The sequence below is a fragment of the Hyla sarda genome, unplaced genomic scaffold (assembly GCF_029499605.1).
Source record: "Hyla sarda isolate aHylSar1 unplaced genomic scaffold, aHylSar1.hap1 scaffold_688, whole genome shotgun sequence".
In the NCBI taxonomy this organism is placed as follows: domain Eukaryota; kingdom Metazoa; phylum Chordata; class Amphibia; order Anura; family Hylidae; genus Hyla; species Hyla sarda.
Window position 1 is genome coordinate 166152 of NW_026610705.1, and position 20223 is coordinate 186374.

Consider the following 20223-nt stretch of genomic DNA (forward strand, 5'->3'; position numbering starts at 1 on the left):
TCTCCTTTGCTGTGTATGTGACTATGGAGCTGTTTGGTGATGTCGTCTATTATGGCCTTCATAGAAGCAACAGGAGATTGTTGCATCCATCTAGAACCCTCAGAACTACAGTGCTATGATGTCACTCACTTCCACAGGCCTTGCAGAGTGTAAACAACAACAACCCAGCTTTGTTGTGTATGTAACCATAGGGATTTGTGATGTCACCTAGAACCTTCACAGCAGCGACAGCTTTATGAGGAGCATCAGCACTGCTCTGCCTGAGCAGAACCATCACCGCCATAGGTTGTCAAATAACCCGGATTTAACCCACACAGGTAAGTCCAATGGGGTGCAGGCATGTCCTCTATGCTTACAGCTTCCCGTGGGTGTTGGTTTGATACCGTTTGGGGACAGCCAAGGAGGCATCTGCAGGCAACAAAGGTAGGTGTGTGCTTTTGTGTGTGTTTCCTATGCAGATCCTAAGCCCAGTGTCACATGCAAGTAGGAGGAGTAAGAAGGGTTCCTGGCAAATCCGGGTTATGGATTGCATTTAAAAAGGCCCCGTGGGAGTGCAATGGGCCCCTGTCTTGCTGCTTAGCAATAATGGTATGGGTTTAGGTTCTGCTGTGTGTACTGGTGGTTGACTGCCCCCCAGCCCAGAGTGTGCATGGAAAATTGTCTGGCAGCCTCCCTGACAGCAAGCAGTGATAGTGCCCATGAAGGGGACCTTGTTGGGCCCGCCCCTTTCACGGTTATCGCTTCTCGGCCTTTTGGCTAAGATCAAGTGTAGTATCTGTTCTTATCAGTTTAATATCTGATACGTCCCCTATCTGGGGACCATATATTAAATGGATTTTTGAGAACGGGGGCCGATTTCGAAGCTTGCTTCCGTCGCCCTATGCATTGACCCGATATGGCAGTATCTTCGGGTACAGTGCACCACCCCCTTACAGGGTTAAAAAGAAAGATTCCTACTTTCATTGCTACCTGCTTGCTGGCTAGCCAGCTAGCCAGCCCTGTGGGCCTTGCTGCTGCTGCAGCCAAAAAACAAAAGGTGGTGCTGCTGCTGCTGCTGCTGCTTCTGCTGCTTCTGCTTGTGTCTGGCCGCTGTTGGAGCGTCCAGGCACAGGACTTCTGCTGCTGCTGACTAAATGGCCTCCTTAATTGGATCATTTGAGTAGCCAGCACACCTGTGCAGGTAGGGCATGACATGATAGGCAGCTGCCTTGATAGCGGGTGGGTGCTGAATGTTCCTAATTGACAAAATAAGATTAATGCTTATGAAGAAATATAAAATCTCATCCCTTCCCCAATATCGCGCCACACCCCTACCCCTTAATTCCCTGGTTGAACTTGATGGACATATGTCTTTTTTCGACCGTACTAACTATGTAACTATGTAACATAACATGGGGGGGGGGGGGGGGGGGTCTCCTGGCTGTTCACACAGGTGTGTCATTGCTGTACATTGACCATGCATTGCTTCTGTGGTATTGCAAAGGCAAAGACAAATGCTTCCAGCCATCCATTGCACTAATGGATTGGTCATCAGCTGGCTGTCTATGTCCCGCATCAATATAGACCAAAGTACAGAGGGTTAGGCTATGCTATTGTGCACCTACCTGATGCATCAGAAGGTGCGAGGCCCTTGCTAAATTCTGTGCACAGACTTTGAGATCTATACTTTAGACTGTATCTAAACCTGCTCCAACATGGACTGACATTCTGGCCTACTTTCAGCCGATGCGACTTGTCTGTCGCTGAACAGTCGCTTTTTATGTATTCAGCACCTATGTATAATGTTGTAAAAATGCTCTAGAAGCTAAAGTCGCAGAAATGTCACACATATTTGGCCTGCAACTTTCTGTGCGACAAATTCAGACAGGAAAAATCAGTATAAATCCTTAGAAAATTATCCCCCAGTGTCTCCATCTGCTGGCGGTATTGAATAAGCATTGCTGCACTGATGGGGTATGCATTAGACGAAAAAAAAGAAGAAAAAGAAGAATAATACGCCCAGAAAAGAGGCGAAAAGGAGAAAAACGTAAAAAAACGTGAAAAAAAAGTAAGAGGAAGAGAAGGGAAAAAAAGGTGGAAATGGGTTTAAAAGTGATTTCGGCGGAGAAATATATATATATATATATATATATATATATATATATATATATATATATACGCGCACACACACACATATATATAAACGTATTCTCTGTTGAGATATTGCAGCCGCTGCTGTGTCCAGGCCCAGGAGCCTTAGCACTGTGCTGTGATGTCACTCAATACCACTGACATCACTAGGTGTAAACAACATCTCTCCTTTGCTGTGTATGTGACTATGGAGCTGTTTGGTGATGTCGTCTATTATGGCCTTCATAGAAGCAACAGGAGATTGTTGCATCCATCTAGAACCCTCAGAACTACAGTGCTATGATGTCACTCACTTCCACAGGCCTTGCAGAGTGTAAACAACAACAACCCAGCTTTGTTGTGTATGTAACCATAGGGATTTGTGATGTCACCTAGAACCTTCACAGCAGCGACAGCTTTATGAGGAGCATCAGCACTGCTCTGCCTGAGCAGAACCATCACCGCCATAGGTTGTCAAATAACCCGGATTTAACCCACACAGGTAAGTCCAATGGGGTGCAGGCATGTCCTCTATGCTTACAGCTTCCCGTGGGTGTTGGTTTGATACCGTTTGGGGACAGCCAAGGAGGCATCTGCAGGCAACAAAGGTAGGTGTGTGCTTGTGTGTGTGTTTCCTATGCAGATCCTAAGCCCAGTGTCACATGCAAGTAGGAGGAGTAAGAAGGGTTCCTGGCAAATCCGGGTTATGGATTGCATTTAAAAAGGCCCCGTGGGAGTGCAATGGGCCCCTGTCTTGCTGCTTAGCAATAATGGTATGGGTTTAGGTTCTGCTGTGTGTACTGGTGGTTGACTGCCCCCCAGCCCAGAGTGTGCATGGAAAATTGTCTGGCAGCCTCCCTGACAGCAAGCAGTGATAGTGCCCATGAAGGGGACCTTGTTGGGCCCGCCCCTTTCACGGTTATCGCTTCTCGGCCTTTTGGCTAAGATCAAGTGTAGTATCTGTTCTTATCAGTTTAATATCTGATACGTCCCCTATCTGGGGACCATATATTAACTGGATTTTTGAGAACGGGGGCCGATTTCGAAGCTTGCTTCCGTCGCCCTATGCATTGACCCGATATGGCAGTATCTTCGGGTACAGTGCACCACCCCCTTACAGGGTTAAAAAGAAAGATTCCTACTTTCATTGCTACCTGCTTGCTGGCTAGCCAGCTAGCCAGCCCTGTGGGCCTTGCTGCTGCAGCCAAAAAACAAAAGGTGGTGCTGCTGCTGCTGCTTCTGCTGCTTCTGCTTGTGTCTGGCCGCTGTTGGAGCGTCCAGGCACAGGACTTCTGCTGCTGCTGACTAAATGGCCTCCTTAATTGGATCATTTGAGTAGCCAGCACACCTGTGCAGGTAGGGCATGACATGATAGGCAGCTGCCTTGATAGCGGGTGGGTGCTGAATGTTCCTAATTGACAAAATAAGATTAATGCTTATGAAGAAATATAAAATCTCATCCCTTCCCCAATATCGCGCCACACCCCTACCCCTTAATTCCCTGGTTGAACTTGATGGACATATGTCTTTTTTCGACCGTACTAACTATGTAACTATGTAACATAACATGGGGGGGGGGGGGGGGGGTCTCCTGGCTGTTCACACAGGTGTGTCATTGCTGTACATTGACCATGCATTGCTTCTGTGGTATTGCAAAGGCAAAGACAAATGCTTCCAGCCATCCATTGCACTAATGGATTGGTCATCAGCTGGCTGTCTATGTCCCGCATCAATATAGACCAAAGTACAGAGGGTTAGGCTATGCTATTGTGCACCTACCTGATGCATCAGAAGGTGCGAGGCCCTTGCTAAATTCTGTGCACAGACTTTGAGATCTATACTTTAGACTGTATCTAAACCTGCTCCAACATGGACTGACATTCTGGCCTACTTTCAGCCGATGCGACTTGTCTGTCGCTGAACAGTCGCTTTTTATGTATTCAGCACCTATGTATAATGTTGTAAAAATGCTCTAGAAGCTAAAGTCGCAGAAATGTCACACATATTTGGCCTGCAACTTTCTGTGCGACAAATTCAGACAGGAAAAATCAGTATAAATCCTTAGAAAATTATCCCCCAGTGTCTCCATCTGCTGGCGGTATTGAATAAGCATTGCTGCACTGATGGGGTATGCATTAGACGAAAAAAAAGAAGAAAAAGAAGAATAATACGCCCAGAAAAGAGGCGAAAAGGAGAAAAACGTAAAAAAACGTGAAAAAAAAGTAAGAGGAAGAGAAGGGAAAAAAAGGTGGAAATGGGTTTAAAAGTGATTTCGGCGGAGAAATATATATATATATATATATATATATATATATACGCGCACACACACACATATATATAAACGTATTCTCCGTTGAGATATTGCAGCCGCTGCTGTGTCCAGGCCCAGGAGCCTTAGCACTGTGCTGTGATGTCACTCAATACCACTGACATCACTAGGTGTAAACAACATCTCTCCTTTGCTGTGTATGTGACTATGGAGCTGTTTGGTGATGTCGTCTATTATGGCCTTCATAGAAGCAACAGGAGATTGTTGCATCCATCTAGAACCCTCAGAACTACAGTGCTATGATGTCACTCACTTCCACAGGCCTTGCAGAGTGTAAACAACAACAACCCAGCTTTGTTGTGTATGTAACCATAGGGATTTGTGATGTCACCTAGAACCTTCACAGCAGCGACAGCTTTATGAGGAGCATCAGCACTGCTCTGCCTGAGCAGAACCATCACCGCCATAGGTTGTCAAATAACCCGGATTTAACCCACACAGGTAAGTCCAATGGGGTGCAGGCATGTCCTCTATGCTTACAGCTTCCCGTGGGTGTTGGTTTGATACCGTTTGGGGACAGCCAAGGAGGCATCTGCAGGCAACAAAGGTAGGTGTGTGCTTGTGTGTGTGTTTCCTATGCAGATCCTAAGCCCAGTGTCACATGCAAGTAGGAGGAGTAAGAAGGGTTCCTGGCAAATCCGGGTTATGGATTGCATTTAAAAAGGCCCCGTGGGAGTGCAATGGGCCCCTGTCTTGCTGCTTAGCAATAATGGTATGGGTTTAGGTTCTGCTGTGTGTACTGGTGGTTGACTGCCCCCCAGCCCAGAGTGTGCATGGAAAATTGTCTGGCAGCCTCCCTGACAGCAAGCAGTGATAGTGCCCATGAAGGGGACCTTGTTGGGCCCGCCCCTTTCACGGTTATCGCTTCTCGGCCTTTTGGCTAAGATCAAGTGTAGTATCTGTTCTTATCAGTTTAATATCTGATACGTCCCCTATCTGGGGACCATATATTAAATGGATTTTTGAGAACGGGGGCCGATTTCGAAGCTTGCTTCCGTCGCCCTATGCATTGACCCGATATGGCAGTATCTTCGGGTACAGTGCACCACCCCCTTACAGGGTTAAAAAGAAAGATTCCTACTTTCATTGCTACCTGCTTGCTGGCTAGCCAGCTAGCCAGCCCTGTGGGCCTTGCTGCTGCAGCCAAAAAACAAAAGGTGGTGCTGCTGCTGCTGCTTCTGCTGCTTCTGCTTGTGTCTGGCCGCTGTTGGAGCGTCCAGGCACAGGACTTCTGCTGCTGCTGACTAAATGGCCTCCTTAATTGGATCATTTGAGTAGCCAGCACACCTGTGCAGGTAGGGCATGACATGATAGGCAGCTGCCTTGATAGCGGGTGGGTGCTGAATGTTCCTAATTGACAAAATAAGATTAATGCTTATGAAGAAATATAAAATCTCATCCCTTCCCCAATATCGCGCCACACCCCTACCCCTTAATTCCCTGGTTGAACTTGATGGACATATGTCTTTTTTCGACCGTACTAACTATGTAACTATGTAACATAACATGGGGGGGGGGGGGGGGGGGGGTCTCCTGGCTGTTCACACAGGTGTGTCATTGCTGTACATTGACCATGCATTGCTTCTGTGGTATTGCAAAGGCAAAGACAAATGCTTCCAGCCATCCATTGCACTAATGGATTGGTCATCAGCTGGCTGTCTATGTCCCGCATCAATATAGACCAAAGTACAGAGGGTTAGGCTATGCTATTGTGCACCTACCTGATGCATCAGAAGGTGCGAGGCCCTTGCTAAATTCTGTGCACAGACTTTGAGATCTATACTTTAGACTGTATCTAAACCTGCTCCAACATGGACTGACATTCTGGCCTACTTTCAGCCGATGCGACTTGTCTGTCGCTGAACAGTCGCTTTTTATGTATTCAGCACCTATGTATAATGTTGTAAAAATGCTCTAGAAGCTAAAGTCGCAGAAATGTCACACATATTTGGCCTGCAACTTTCTGTGCGACAAATTCAGACAGGAAAAATCAGTATAAATCCTTAGAAAATTATCCCCCAGTGTCTCCATCTGCTGGCGGTATTGAATAAGCATTGCTGCACTGATGGGGTATGCATTAGACGAAAAAAAAGAAGAAAAAGAAGAATAATACGCCCAGAAAAGAGGCGAAAAGGAGAAAAACGTAAAAAAACGTGAAAAAAAAGTAAGAGGAAGAGAAGGGAAAAAAAAGGTGGAAATGGGTTTAAAAGTGATTTCGGCGGAGAAATATATATATATATATATATATATATATATATATATATACGCGCACACACACACATATATATAAACGTATTCTCCGTTGAGATATTGCAGCCGCTGCTGTGTCCAGGCCCAGGAGCCTTAGCACTGTGCTGTGATGTCACTCAATACCACTGACATCACTAGGTGTAAACAACATCTCTCCTTTGCTGTGTATGTGACTATGGAGCTGTTTGGTGATGTCGTCTATTATGGCCTTCATAGAAGCAACAGGAGATTGTTGCATCCATCTAGAACCCTCAGAACTACAGTGCTATGATGTCACTCACTTCCACAGGCCTTGCAGAGTGTAAACAACAACAACCCAGCTTTGTTGTGTATGTAACCATAGGGATTTGTGATGTCACCTAGAACCTTCACAGCAGCGACAGCTTTATGAGGAGCATCAGCACTGCTCTGCCTGAGCAGAACCATCACCGCCATAGGTTGTCAAATAACCCGGATTTAACCCACACAGGTAAGTCCAATGGGGTGCAGGCATGTCCTCTATGCTTACAGCTTCCCGTGGGTGTTGGTTTGATACCGTTTGGGGACAGCCAAGGAGGCATCTGCAGGCAACAAAGGTAGGTGTGTGCTTGTGTGTGTGTTTCCTATGCAGATCCTAAGCCCAGTGTCACATGCAAGTAGGAGGAGTAAGAAGGGTTCCTGGCAAATCCGGGTTATGGATTGCATTTAAAAAGGCCCCGTGGGAGTGCAATGGGCCCCTGTCTTGCTGCTTAGCAATAATGGTATGGGTTTAGGTTCTGCTGTGTGTACTGGTGGTTGACTGCCCCCCAGCCCAGAGTGTGCATGGAAAATTGTCTGGCAGCCTCCCTGACAGCAAGCAGTGATAGTGCCCATGAAGGGGACCTTGTTGGGCCCGCCCCTTTCACGGTTATCGCTTCTCGGCCTTTTGGCTAAGATCAAGTGTAGTATCTGTTCTTATCAGTTTAATATCTGATACGTCCCCTATCTGGGGACCATATATTAAATGGATTTTTGAGAACGGGGGCCGATTTCGAAGCTTGCTTCCGTCGCCCTATGCATTGACCCGATATGGCAGTATCTTCGGGTACAGTGCACCACCCCCTTACAGGGTTAAAAAGAAAGATTCCTACTTTCATTGCTACCTGCTTGCTGGCTAGCCAGCTAGCCAGCCCTGTGGGCCTTGCTGCTGCAGCCAAAAAACAAAAGGTGGTGCTGCTGCTGCTGCTTCTGCTGCTTCTGCTTGTGTCTGGCCGCTGTTGGAGCGTCCAGGCACAGGACTTCTGCTGCTGCTGACTAAATGGCCTCCTTAATTGGATCATTTGAGTAGCCAGCACACCTGTGCAGGTAGGGCATGACATGATAGGCAGCTGCCTTGATAGCGGGTGGGTGCTGAATGTTCCTAATTGACAAAATAAGATTAATGCTTATGAAGAAATATAAAATCTCATCCCTTCCCCAATATCGCGCCACACCCCTACCCCTTAATTCCCTGGTTGAACTTGATGGACATATGTCTTTTTTCGACCGTACTAACTATGTAACTATGTAACATAACATGGGGGGGGGGGGGGGGGGGGGTCTCCTGGCTGTTCACACAGGTGTGTCATTGCTGTACATTGACCATGCATTGCTTCTGTGGTATTGCAAAGGCAAAGACAAATGCTTCCAGCCATCCATTGCACTAATGGATTGGTCATCAGCTGGCTGTCTATGTCCCGCATCAATATAGACCAAAGTACAGAGGGTTAGGCTATGCTATTGTGCACCTACCTGATGCATCAGAAGGTGCGAGGCCCTTGCTAAATTCTGTGCACAGACTTTGAGATCTATACTTTAGACTGTATCTAAACCTGCTCCAACATGGACTGACATTCTGGCCTACTTTCAGCCGATGCGACTTGTCTGTCGCTGAACAGTCGCTTTTTATGTATTCAGCACCTATGTATAATGTTGTAAAAATGCTCTAGAAGCTAAAGTCGCAGAAATGTCACACATATTTGGCCTGCAACTTTCTGTGCGACAAATTCAGACAGGAAAAATCAGTATAAATCCTTAGAAAATTATCCCCCAGTGTCTCCATCTGCTGGCGGTATTGAATAAGCATTGCTGCACTGATGGGGTATGCATTAGACGAAAAAAAAGAAGAAAAAGAAGAATAATACGCCCAGAAAAGAGGCGAAAAGGAGAAAAACGTAAAAAAACGTGAAAAAAAAGTAAGAGGAAGAGAAGGGAAAAAAAGGTGGAAATGGGTTTAAAAGTGATTTCGGCGGAGAAATATATATATATATATATATATATATATATATATATATATATACGCGCACACACACACATATATATAAACGTATTCTCCGTTGAGATATTGCAGCCGCTGCTGTGTCCAGGCCCAGGAGCCTTAGCACTGTGCTGTGATGTCACTCAATACCACTGACATCACTAGGTGTAAACAACATCTCTCCTTTGCTGTGTATGTGACTATGGAGCTGTTTGGTGATGTCGTCTATTATGGCCTTCATAGAAGCAACAGGAGATTGTTGCATCCATCTAGAACCCTCAGAACTACAGTGCTATGATGTCACTCACTTCCACAGGCCTTGCAGAGTGTAAACAACAACAACCCAGCTTTGTTGTGTATGTAACCATAGGGATTTGTGATGTCACCTAGAACCTTCACAGCAGCGACAGCTTTATGAGGAGCATCAGCACTGCTCTGCCTGAGCAGAACCATCACCGCCATAGGTTGTCAAATAACCCGGATTTAACCCACACAGGTAAGTCCAATGGGGTGCAGGCATGTCCTCTATGCTTACAGCTTCCCGTGGGTGTTGGTTTGATACCGTTTGGGGACAGCCAAGGAGGCATCTGCAGGCAACAAAGGTAGGTGTGTGCTTGTGTGTGTGTTTCCTATGCAGATCCTAAGCCCAGTGTCACATGCAAGTAGGAGGAGTAAGAAGGGTTCCTGGCAAATCCGGGTTATGGATTGCATTTAAAAAGGCCCCGTGGGAGTGCAATGGGCCCCTGTCTTGCTGCTTAGCAATAATGGTATGGGTTTAGGTTCTGCTGTGTGTACTGGTGGTTGACTGCCCCCCAGCCCAGAGTGTGCATGGAAAATTGTCTGGCAGCCTCCCTGACAGCAAGCAGTGATAGTGCCCATGAAGGGGACCTTGTTGGGCCCGCCCCTTTCACGGTTATCGCTTCTCGGCCTTTTGGCTAAGATCAAGTGTAGTATCTGTTCTTATCAGTTTAATATCTGATACGTCCCCTATCTGGGGACCATATATTAAATGGATTTTTGAGAACGGGGGCCGATTTCGAAGCTTGCTTCCGTCGCCCTATGCATTGACCCGATATGGCAGTATCTTCGGGTACAGTGCACCACCCCCTTACAGGGTTAAAAAGAAAGATTCCTACTTTCATTGCTACCTGCTTGCTGGCTAGCCAGCTAGCCAGCCCTGTGGGCCTTGCTGCTGCTGCAGCCAAAAAACAAAAGGTGGTGCTGCTGCTGCTGCTTCTGCTGCTTCTGCTTGTGTCTGGCCGCTGTTGGAGCGTCCAGGCACAGGACTTCTGCTGCTGCTGACTAAATGGCCTCCTTAATTGGATCATTTGAGTAGCCAGCACACCTGTGCAGGTAGGGCATGACATGATAGGCAGCTGCCTTGATAGCGGGTGGGTGCTGAATGTTCCTAATTGACAAAATAAGATTAATGCTTATGAAGAAATATAAAATCTCATCCCTTCCCCAATATCGCGCCACACCCCTACCCCTTAATTCCCTGGTTGAACTTGATGGACATATGTCTTTTTTCGACCGTACTAACTATGTAACTATGTAACATAACATGGGGGGGGGGGGGGTCTCCTGGCTGTTCACACAGGTGTGTCATTGCTGTACATTGACCATGCATTGCTTCTGTGGTATTGCAAAGGCAAAGACAAATGCTTCCAGCCATCCATTGCACTAATGGATTGGTCATCAGCTGGCTGTCTATGTCCCGCATCAATATAGACCAAAGTACAGAGGGTTAGGCTATGCTATTGTGCACCTACCTGATGCATCAGAAGGTGCGAGGCCCTTGCTAAATTCTGTGCACAGACTTTGAGATCTATACTTTAGACTGTATCTAAACCTGCTCCAACATGGACTGACATTCTGGCCTACTTTCAGCCGATGCGACTTGTCTGTCGCTGAACAGTCGCTTTTTATGTATTCAGCACCTATGTATAATGTTGTAAAAATGCTCTAGAAGCTAAAGTCGCAGAAATGTCACACATATTTGGCCTGCAACTTTCTGTGCGACAAATTCAGACAGGAAAAATCAGTATAAATCCTTAGAAAATTATCCCCCAGTGTCTCCATCTGCTGGCGGTATTGAATAAGCATTGCTGCACTGATGGGGTATGCATTAGACGAAAAAAAAGAAGAAAAAGAAGAATAATACGCCCAGAAAAGAGGCGAAAAGGAGAAAAACGTAAAAAAACGTGAAAAAAAAGTAAGAGGAAGAGAAGGGAAAAAAAGGTGGAAATGGGTTTAAAAGTGATTTCGGCGGAGAAATATATATATATATATATATATATATATATATATATATATATATATATATATATATACATACGCGCACACACACACATATATATAAACGTATTCTCCGTTGAGATATTGCAGCCGCTGCTGTGTCCAGGCCCAGGAGCCTTAGCACTGTGCTGTGATGTCACTCAATACCACTGACATCACTAGGTGTAAACAACATCTCTCCTTTGCTGTGTATGTGACTATGGAGCTGTTTGGTGATGTCGTCTATTACGGCCTTCATAGAAGCAACAGGAGATTGTTGCATCCATCTAGAACCCTCAGAACTACAGTGCTATGATGTCACTCACTTCCACAGGCCTTGCAGAGTGTAAACAACAACAACCCAGCTTTGTTGTGTATGTAACCATAGGGATTTGTGATGTCACCTAGAACCTTCACAGCAGCGACAGCTTTATGAGGAGCATCAGCACTGCTCTGCCTGAGCAGAACCATCACCGCCATAGGTTGTCAAATAACCCGGATTTAACCCACACAGGTAAGTCCAATGGGGTGCAGGCATGTCCTCTATGCTTACAGCTTCCCGTGGGTGTTGGTTTGATACCGTTTGGGGACAGCCAAGGAGGCATCTGCAGGCAACAAAGGTAGGTGTGTGCTTGTGTGTGTGTTTCCTATGCAGATCCTAAGCCCAGTGTCACATGCAAGTAGGAGGAGTAAGAAGGGTTCCTGGCAAATCCGGGTTATGGATTGCATTTAAAAAGGCCCCGTGGGAGTGCAATGGGCCCCTGTCTTGCTGCTTAGCAATAATGGTATGGGTTTAGGTTCTGCTGTGTGTACTGGTGGTTGACTGCCCCCCAGCCCAGAGTGTGCATGGAAAATTGTCTGGCAGCCTCCCTGACAGCAAGCAGTGATAGTGCCCATGAAGGGGACCTTGTTGGGCCCGCCCCTTTCACGGTTATCGCTTCTCGGCCTTTTGGCTAAGATCAAGTGTAGTATCTGTTCTTATCAGTTTAATATCTGATACGTCCCCTATCTGGGGACCATATATTAAATGGATTTTTGAGAACGGGGGCCGATTTCGAAGCTTGCTTCCGTCGCCCTATGCATTGACCCGATATGGCAGTATCTTCGGGTACAGTGCACCACCCCCTTACAGGGTTAAAAAGAAAGATTCCTACTTTCATTGCTACCTGCTTGCTGGCTAGCCAGCTAGCCAGCCCTGTGGGCCTTGCTGCTGCAGCCAAAAAACAAAAGGTGGTGCTGCTGCTGCTGCTTCTGCTGCTTCTGCTTGTGTCTGGCCGCTGTTGGAGCGTCCAGGCACAGGACTTCTGCTGCTGCTGACTAAATGGCCTCCTTAATTGGATCATTTGAGTAGCCAGCACACCTGTGCAGGTAGGGCATGACATGATAGGCAGCTGCCTTGATAGCGGGTGGGTGCTGAATGTTCCTAATTGACAAAATAAGATTAATGCTTATGAAGAAATATAAAATCTCATCCCTTCCCCAATATCGCGCCACACCCCTACCCCTTAATTCCCTGGTTGAACTTGATGGACATATGTCTTTTTTCGACCGTACTAACTATGTAACTATGTAACATAACATGGGGGGGGGGGGGGGGGGGTCTCCTGGCTGTTCACACAGGTGTGTCATTGCTGTACATTGACCATGCATTGCTTCTGTGGTATTGCAAAGGCAAAGACAAATGCTTCCAGCCATCCATTGCACTAATGGATTGGTCATCAGCTGGCTGTCTATGTCCCGCATCAATATAGACCAAAGTACAGAGGGTTAGGCTATGCTATTGTGCACCTACCTGATGCATCAGAAGGTGCGAGGCCCTTGCTAAATTCTGTGCACAGACTTTGAGATCTATACTTTAGACTGTATCTAAACCTGCTCCAACATGGACTGACATTCTGGCCTACTTTCAGCCGATGCGACTTGTCTGTCGCTGAACAGTCGCTTTTTATGTATTCAGCACCTATGTATAATGTTGTAAAAATGCTCTAGAAGCTAAAGTCGCAGAAATGTCACACATATTTGGCCTGCAACTTTCTGTGCGACAAATTCAGACAGGAAAAATCAGTATAAATCCTTAGAAAATTATCCCCCAGTGTCTCCATCTGCTGGCGGTATTGAATAAGCATTGCTGCACTGATGGGGTATGCATTAGACGAAAAAAAAGAAGAAAAAGAAGAATAATACGCCCAGAAAAGAGGCGAAAAGGAGAAAAACGTAAAAAAACGTGAAAAAAAAGTAAGAGGAAGAGAAGGGAAAAAAAGGTGGAAATGGGTTTAAAAGTGATTTCGGCGGAGAAATATATATATATATATATATATATATATATATATATATATATATATATATATACGCGCACACACACACATATATATAAACGTATTCTCCGTTGAGATATTGCAGCCGCTGCTGTGTCCAGGCCCAGGAGCCTTAGCACTGTGCTGTGATGTCACTCAATACCACTGACATCACTAGGTGTAAACAACATCTCTCCTTTGCTGTGTATGTGACTATGGAGCTGTTTGGTGATGTCGTCTATTATGGCCTTCATAGAAGCAACAGGAGATTGTTGCATCCATCTAGAACCCTCAGAACTACAGTGCTATGATGTCACTCACTTCCACAGGCCTTGCAGAGTGTAAACAACAACAACCCAGCTTTGTTGTGTATGTAACCATAGGGATTTGTGATGTCACCTAGAACCTTCACAGCAGCGACAGCTTTATGAGGAGCATCAGCACTGCTCTGCCTTAGCAGAACCATCACCGCCATAGGTTGTCAAATAACCCGGATTTAACCCACACAGGTAAGTCCAATGGGGTGCAGGCATGTCCTCTATGCTTACAGCTTCCCGTGGGTGTTGGTTTGATACCGTTTGGGGACAGCCAAGGAGGCATCTGCAGGCAACAAAGGTAGGTGTGTGCTTGTGTGTGTGTTTCCTATGCAGATCCTAAGCCCAGTGTCACATGCAAGTAGGAGGAGTAAGAAGGGTTCCTGGCAAATCCGGGTTATGGATTGCATTTAAAAAGGCCCCGTGGGAGTGCAATGGGCCCCTGTCTTGCTGCTTAGCAATAATGGTATGGGTTTAGGTTCTGCTGTGTGTACTGGTGGTTGACTGCCCCCCAGCCCAGAGTGTGCATGGAAAATTGTCTGGCAGCCTCCCTGACAGCAAGCAGTGATAGTGCCCATGAAGGGGACCTTGTTGGGCCCGCCCCTTTCACGGTTATCGCTTCTCGGCCTTTTGGCTAAGATCAAGTGTAGTATCTGTTCTTATCAGTTTAATATCTGATACGTCCCCTATCTGGGGACCATATATTAAATGGATTTTTGAGAACGGGGGCCGATTTCGAAGCTTGCTTCCGTCGCCCTATGCATTGACCCGATATGGCAGTATCTTCGGGTACAGTGCACCACCCCCTTACAGGGTTAAAAAGAAAGATTCCTACTTTCATTGCTACCTGCTTGCTGGCTAGCCAGCTAGCCAGCCCTGTGGGCCTTGCTGCTGCAGCCAAAAAACAAAAGGTGGTGCTGCTGCTGCTGCTTCTGCTGCTTCTGCTTGTGTCTGGCCGCTGTTGGAGCGTCCAGGCACAGGACTTCTGCTGCTGCTGACTAAATGGCCTCCTTAATTGGATCATTTGAGTAGCCAGCACACCTGTGCAGGTAGGGCATGACATGATAGGCAGCTGCCTTGATAGCGGGTGGGTGCTGAATGTTCCTAATTGACAAAATAAGATTAATGCTTATGAAGAAATATAAAATCTCATCCCTTCCCCAATATCGCGCCACACCCCTACCCCTTAATTCCCTGGTTGAACTTGATGGACATATGTCTTTTTTCGACCGTACTAACTATGTAACTATGTAACATAACATGGGGGGGGGGGGGGGTGTCTCCTGGCTGTTCACACAGGTGTGTCATTGCTGTACATTGACCATGCATTGCTTCTGTGGTATTGCAAAGGCAAAGACAAATGCTTCCAGCCATCCATTGCACTAATGGATTGGTCATCAGCTGGCTGTCTATGTCCCGCATCAATATAGACCAAAGTACAGAGGGTTAGGCTATGCTATTGTGCACCTACCTGATGCATCAGAAGGTGCGAGGCCCTTGCTAAATTCTGTGCACAGACTTTGAGATCTATACTTTAGACTGTATCTAAACCTGCTCCAACATGGACTGACATTCTGGCCTACTTTCAGCCGATGCGACTTGTCTGTCGCTGAACAGTCGCTTTTTATGTATTCAGCACCTATGTATAATGTTGTAAAAATGCTCTAGAAGCTAAAGTCGCAGAAATGTCACACATATTTGGCCTGCAACTTTCTGTGCGACAAATTCAGACAGGAAAAATCAGTATAAATCCTTAGAAAATTATCCCCCAGTGTCTCCATCTGCTGGCGGTATTGAATAAGCATTGCTGCACTGATGGGGTATGCATTAGACGAAAAAAAAGAAGAAAAAGAAGAATAATACGCCCAGAAAAGAGGCGAAAAGGAGAAAAACGTAAAAAAACGTGAAAAAAAAGTAAGAGGAAGAGAAGGGAAAAAAAGGTGGAAATGGGTTTAAAAGTGATTTCGGCGGAGAAATATATATATATATATATATATATATATATATATATATATATATACGCGCACACACACACATATATATAAACGTATTCTCCGTTGAGATATTGCAGCCGCTGCTGTGTCCAGGCCCAGGAGCCTTAGCACTGTGCTGTGATGTCACTCAATACCACTGACATCACTAGGTGTAAACAACATCTCTCCTTTGCTGTGTATGTGACTATGGAGCTGTTTGGTGATGTCGTCTATTATGGCCTTCATAGAAGCAACAGGAGATTGTTGCATCCATCTAGAACCCTCAGAACTACAGTGCTATGATGTCACTCACTTCCACAGGCCTTGCAGAGTGTAAACAACAACAACCCAGCTTTGTTGTGTATGTAACCATAGGGATTTGTGATGTCACCTAGAACCTTCACAGCAGCGACAGCTTTATGAGGAGCATCAGCACTGCTCTGCCTGAGCAGAACCATCACCGCCATAGGTTGTCAAATAACCCGGATTTAACCCACACAGGTAAGTCCAATGGGGTGCAGGCATGTCCTCTATGCTTACAGCTTCCCGTGGGTGTTGGTTTGATACAGTTTGGGGACAGCCAAGGAGGCATCTGCAGGCAACAAAGGTAGGTGTGTGCTTGTGTGTGTGTTTCCTATGCAGATCCTAAGCCCAGTGTCACATGCAAGTAGGAGGAGTAAGAAGGGTTCCTGGCAAATCCGGGTTATGGATTGCATTTAAAAAGGCCCCGTGGGAGTGCAATGGGCCCCTGTCTTGCTGCTTAGCAATAATGGTATGGGTTTAGGTTCTGCTGTGTGTACTGGTGGTTGACTGCCCCCCAGCCCAGAGTGTGCATGGAAAATTGTCTGGCAGCCTCCCTGACAGCAAGCAGTGATAGTGCCCATGAAGGGGACCTTGTTGGGCCCGCCCCTTTCACGGTTATCGCTTCTCGGCCTTTTGGCTAAGATCAAGTGTAGTATCTGTTCTTATCAGTTTAATATCTGATACGTCCCCTATCTGGGGACCATATATTAAATGGATTTTTGAGAACGGGGGCCGATTTCGAAGCTTGCTTCCGTCGCCCTATGCATTGACCCGATATGGCAGTATCTTCGGGTACAGTGCACCACCCCCTTACAGGGTTAAAAAGAAAGATTCCTACTTTCATTGCTACCTGCTTGCTGGCTAGCCAGCTAGCCAGCCCTGTGGGCCTTGCTGCTGCAGCCAAAAAACAAAAGGTGGTGCTGCTGCTGCTGCTTCTGCTGCTTCTGCTTGTGTCTGGCCGCTGTTGGAGCGTCCAGGCACAGGACTTCTGCTGCTGCTGACTAAATGGCCTCCTTAATTGGATCATTTGAGTAGCCAGCACACCTGTGCAGGTAGGGCATGACATGATAGGCAGCTGCCTTGATAGCGGGTGGGTGCTGAATGTTCCTAATTGACAAAATAAGATTAATGCTTATGAAGAAATATAAAATCTCATCCCTTCCCCAATATCGCGCCACACCCCTACCCCTTAATTCCCTGGTTGAACTTGATGGACATATGTCTTTTTTCGACCGTACTAACTATGTAACTATGTAACATAACATGGGGGGGGGGTCTCCTGGCTGTTCACACAGGTGTGTCATTGCTGTACATTGACCATGCATTGCTTCTGTGGTATTGCAAAGGCAAAGACAAATGCTTCCAGCCATCCATTGCACTAATGGATTGGTCATCAGCTGGCTGTCTATGTCCCGCATCAATATAGACCAAAGTACAGAGGGTTAGGCTATGCTATAGTGCACCTACCTGATGCATCAGAAGGTGCGAGGCCCTTGCTAAATTCTGTGCACAGACTTTGAGATCTATACTTTAGACTGTATCTAAACCTGCTCCAACATGGACTGACATTCTGGCCTACTTTCAGCCGATGCGACTTGTCTGTCGCTGAACAGTCGCTTTTTATGTATTCAGCACCTATGTATAATGTTGTAAAAATGCTCTAGAAGCTAAAGTCGCAGAAATGTCACACATATTTGGCCTGCAACTTTCTGTGCGACAAATTCAGACAGGAAAAATCAGTATAAATCCTTAGAAAATTATCCCCCAGTGTCTCCATCTGCTGGCGGTATTGAATAAGCATTGCTGCACTGATGGGGTATGCATTAGACGAAAAAAAAGAAAAAAAAGAAGAATAATACGCCCAGAAAAGAGGCGAAAAGGAGAAAAACGTAAAAAAACGTGAAAAAAAAGTAAGAGGAAGAGAAGGGAAAAAAAGGTGGAAATGGGTTTAAAAGTGATTTCGGCGGAGAAATATATATATATATATATATATATATATATATATATATATATATACGCGCACACACACACATATATATAAACGTATTCTCCGTTGAGATATTGCAGCCGCTGCTGTGTCCAGGCCCAGGAGCCTTAGCACTGTGCTGTGATGTCACTCAATACCACTGACATCACTAGGTGTAAACAACATCTCTCCTTTGCTGTGTATGTGACTATGGAGCTGTTTGGTGATGTCGTCTATTATGGCCTTCATAGAAGCAACAGGAGATTGTTGCATCCATCTAGAACCCTCAGAACTACAGTGCTATGATGTCACTCACTTCCACAGGCCTTGCAGAGTGTAAACAACAACAACCCAGCTTTGTTGTGTATGTAACCATAGGGATTTGTGATGTCACCTAGAACCTTCACAGCAGCGACAGCTTTATGAGGAGCATCAGCACTGCTCTGCCTGAGCAGAACCATCACCGCCATAGGTTGTCAAATAACCCGGATTTAACCCACACAGGTAAGTCCAATGGGGTGCAGGCATGTCCTCTATGCTTACAGCTTCCCGTGGGTGTTGGTTTGATACCGTTTGGGGACAGCCAAGGAGGCATCTGCAGGCAACAAAGGTAGGTGTGTGCTTGTGTGTGTGTTTCCTATGCAGATCCTAAGCCCAGTGTCACATGCAAGTAGGAGGAGTAAGAAGGGTTCCTGGCAAATCCGGGTTATGGATTGCATTTAAAAAGGCCCCGTGGGAGTGCAATGGGCCCCTGTCTTGCTGCTTAGCAATAATGGTATGGGTTTAGGTTCTGCTGTGTGTACTGGTGGTTGACTGCCCCCCAGCCCAGAGTGTGCATGGAAAATTGTCTGGCAGCCTCCCTGACAGCAAGCAGTGATAGTGCCCATGAAGGGGACCTTGTTGGGCCCGCCCCTTTCACGGTTATCGCTTCTCGGCCTTTTGGCTAAGATCAAGTGTAGTATCTGTTCTTATCAGTTTAATATCTGATACGTCCCCTATCTGGGGACCATATATTAAATGGATTTTTGAGAACGGGGGCCGATTTCGAAGCTTGCTTCCGTCGCCCTATGCATTGACCCGATATGGCAGTATCTTCGGGTACAGTGCACCACCCCCTTACAGGGTTAAAAAGAAAGATTCCTACTTTCATTGCTACCTGCTTGCTGGCTAGCCAGCTAGCCAGCCCTGTGGGCCTTGCTGCTGCAGCCAAAAAACAAAAGGTGGTGCTGCTGCTGCTGCTTCTGCTGCTTCTGCTTGTGTCTGGCCGCTGTTGGAGCGTCCAGGCACAGGACTTCTGCTGCTGCTGACTAAATGGCCTCCTTAATTGGATCATTTGAGTAGCCAGCACACCTGTGCAGGTAGGGCATGACATGATAGGCAGCTGCCTTGATAGCGGGTGGGTGCTGAATGTTCCTAATTGACAAAATAAGATTAATGCTTATGAAGAAATATAAAATCTCATCCCTTCCCCAATATCGCGCCACACCCCTACCCCTTAATTCCCTGGTTGAACTTGATGGACATATGTCTTTTTTCGACCGTACTAACTATGTAACTATGTAACATAACATGGGGGGGGGGGGGGGGGGGTCTCCTGGCTGTTCACACAGGTGTGTCATTGCTGTACATTGACCATGCATTGCTTCTGTGGTATTGCAAAGGCAAAGACAAATGCTTCCAGCCATCCATTGCACTAATGGATTGGTCATCAGCTGGCTGTCTATGTCCCGCATCAATATAGACCAAAGTACAGAGGGTTAGGCTATGCTATTGTGCACCTACCTGATGCATCAGAAGGTGCGAGGCCCTTGCTAAATTCTGTGCACAGACTTTGAGATCTATACTTTAGACTGTATCTAAACCTGCTCCAACATGGACTGACATTCTGGCCTACTTTCAGCCGATGCGACTTGTCTGTCGCTGAACAGTCGCTTTTTATGTATTCAGCACCTATGTATAATGTTGTAAAAATGCTCTAGAAGCTAAAGTCGCAGAAATGTCACACATATTTGGCCTGCAACTTTCTGTGCGACAAATTCAGACAGGAAAAATCAGTATAAATCCTTAGAAAATTATCCCCCAGTGTCTCCATCTGCTGGCGGTATTGAATAAGCATTGCTGCACTGATGGGGTATGCATTAGACGAAAAAAAAG

The 20223-nt window shown here is 46.2% G+C and overlaps 9 non-coding genes across 9 annotated transcripts; all 9 read left to right on the top strand.

Annotated features, from left to right (window-relative positions):
• Nucleotides 1-736: 736 nt before the first annotated feature.
• On the top strand, nucleotides 737-927 carry LOC130343644 (U2 spliceosomal RNA). The gene has a single exon (XR_008882927.1). It is a non-coding gene; the product is annotated as a U2 spliceosomal RNA (small nuclear RNA).
• Nucleotides 928-3030: 2103 nt separating this feature from the next.
• LOC130343656 (U2 spliceosomal RNA) lies at nucleotides 3031-3221 on the top strand. Its single transcript, XR_008882938.1, has one exon. It is a non-coding gene; the product is annotated as a U2 spliceosomal RNA (small nuclear RNA).
• A 2077-nt stretch (nucleotides 3222-5298) lies between these two features.
• Nucleotides 5299-5489, top strand: LOC130343645 (U2 spliceosomal RNA). Its single transcript, XR_008882928.1, has one exon. It is a non-coding gene; the product is annotated as a U2 spliceosomal RNA (small nuclear RNA).
• Nucleotides 5490-7576: 2087 nt separating this feature from the next.
• LOC130343646 (U2 spliceosomal RNA) lies at nucleotides 7577-7767 on the top strand. Its single transcript, XR_008882929.1, has one exon. It is a non-coding gene; the product is annotated as a U2 spliceosomal RNA (small nuclear RNA).
• A 2090-nt stretch (nucleotides 7768-9857) lies between these two features.
• LOC130343647 (U2 spliceosomal RNA) lies at nucleotides 9858-10048 on the top strand. The gene has a single exon (XR_008882930.1). It is a non-coding gene; the product is annotated as a U2 spliceosomal RNA (small nuclear RNA).
• Nucleotides 10049-12152: 2104 nt separating this feature from the next.
• On the top strand, nucleotides 12153-12343 carry LOC130343648 (U2 spliceosomal RNA). The gene has a single exon (XR_008882931.1). It is a non-coding gene; the product is annotated as a U2 spliceosomal RNA (small nuclear RNA).
• A 2098-nt stretch (nucleotides 12344-14441) lies between these two features.
• On the top strand, nucleotides 14442-14632 carry LOC130343650 (U2 spliceosomal RNA). The gene has a single exon (XR_008882933.1). It is a non-coding gene; the product is annotated as a U2 spliceosomal RNA (small nuclear RNA).
• A 2088-nt stretch (nucleotides 14633-16720) lies between these two features.
• Nucleotides 16721-16911, top strand: LOC130343652 (U2 spliceosomal RNA). The gene has a single exon (XR_008882934.1). It is a non-coding gene; the product is annotated as a U2 spliceosomal RNA (small nuclear RNA).
• Nucleotides 16912-18992: 2081 nt separating this feature from the next.
• Nucleotides 18993-19183, top strand: LOC130343653 (U2 spliceosomal RNA). The gene has a single exon (XR_008882935.1). It is a non-coding gene; the product is annotated as a U2 spliceosomal RNA (small nuclear RNA).
• The last annotated feature ends 1040 nt before the right edge of the window (nucleotides 19184-20223 follow it).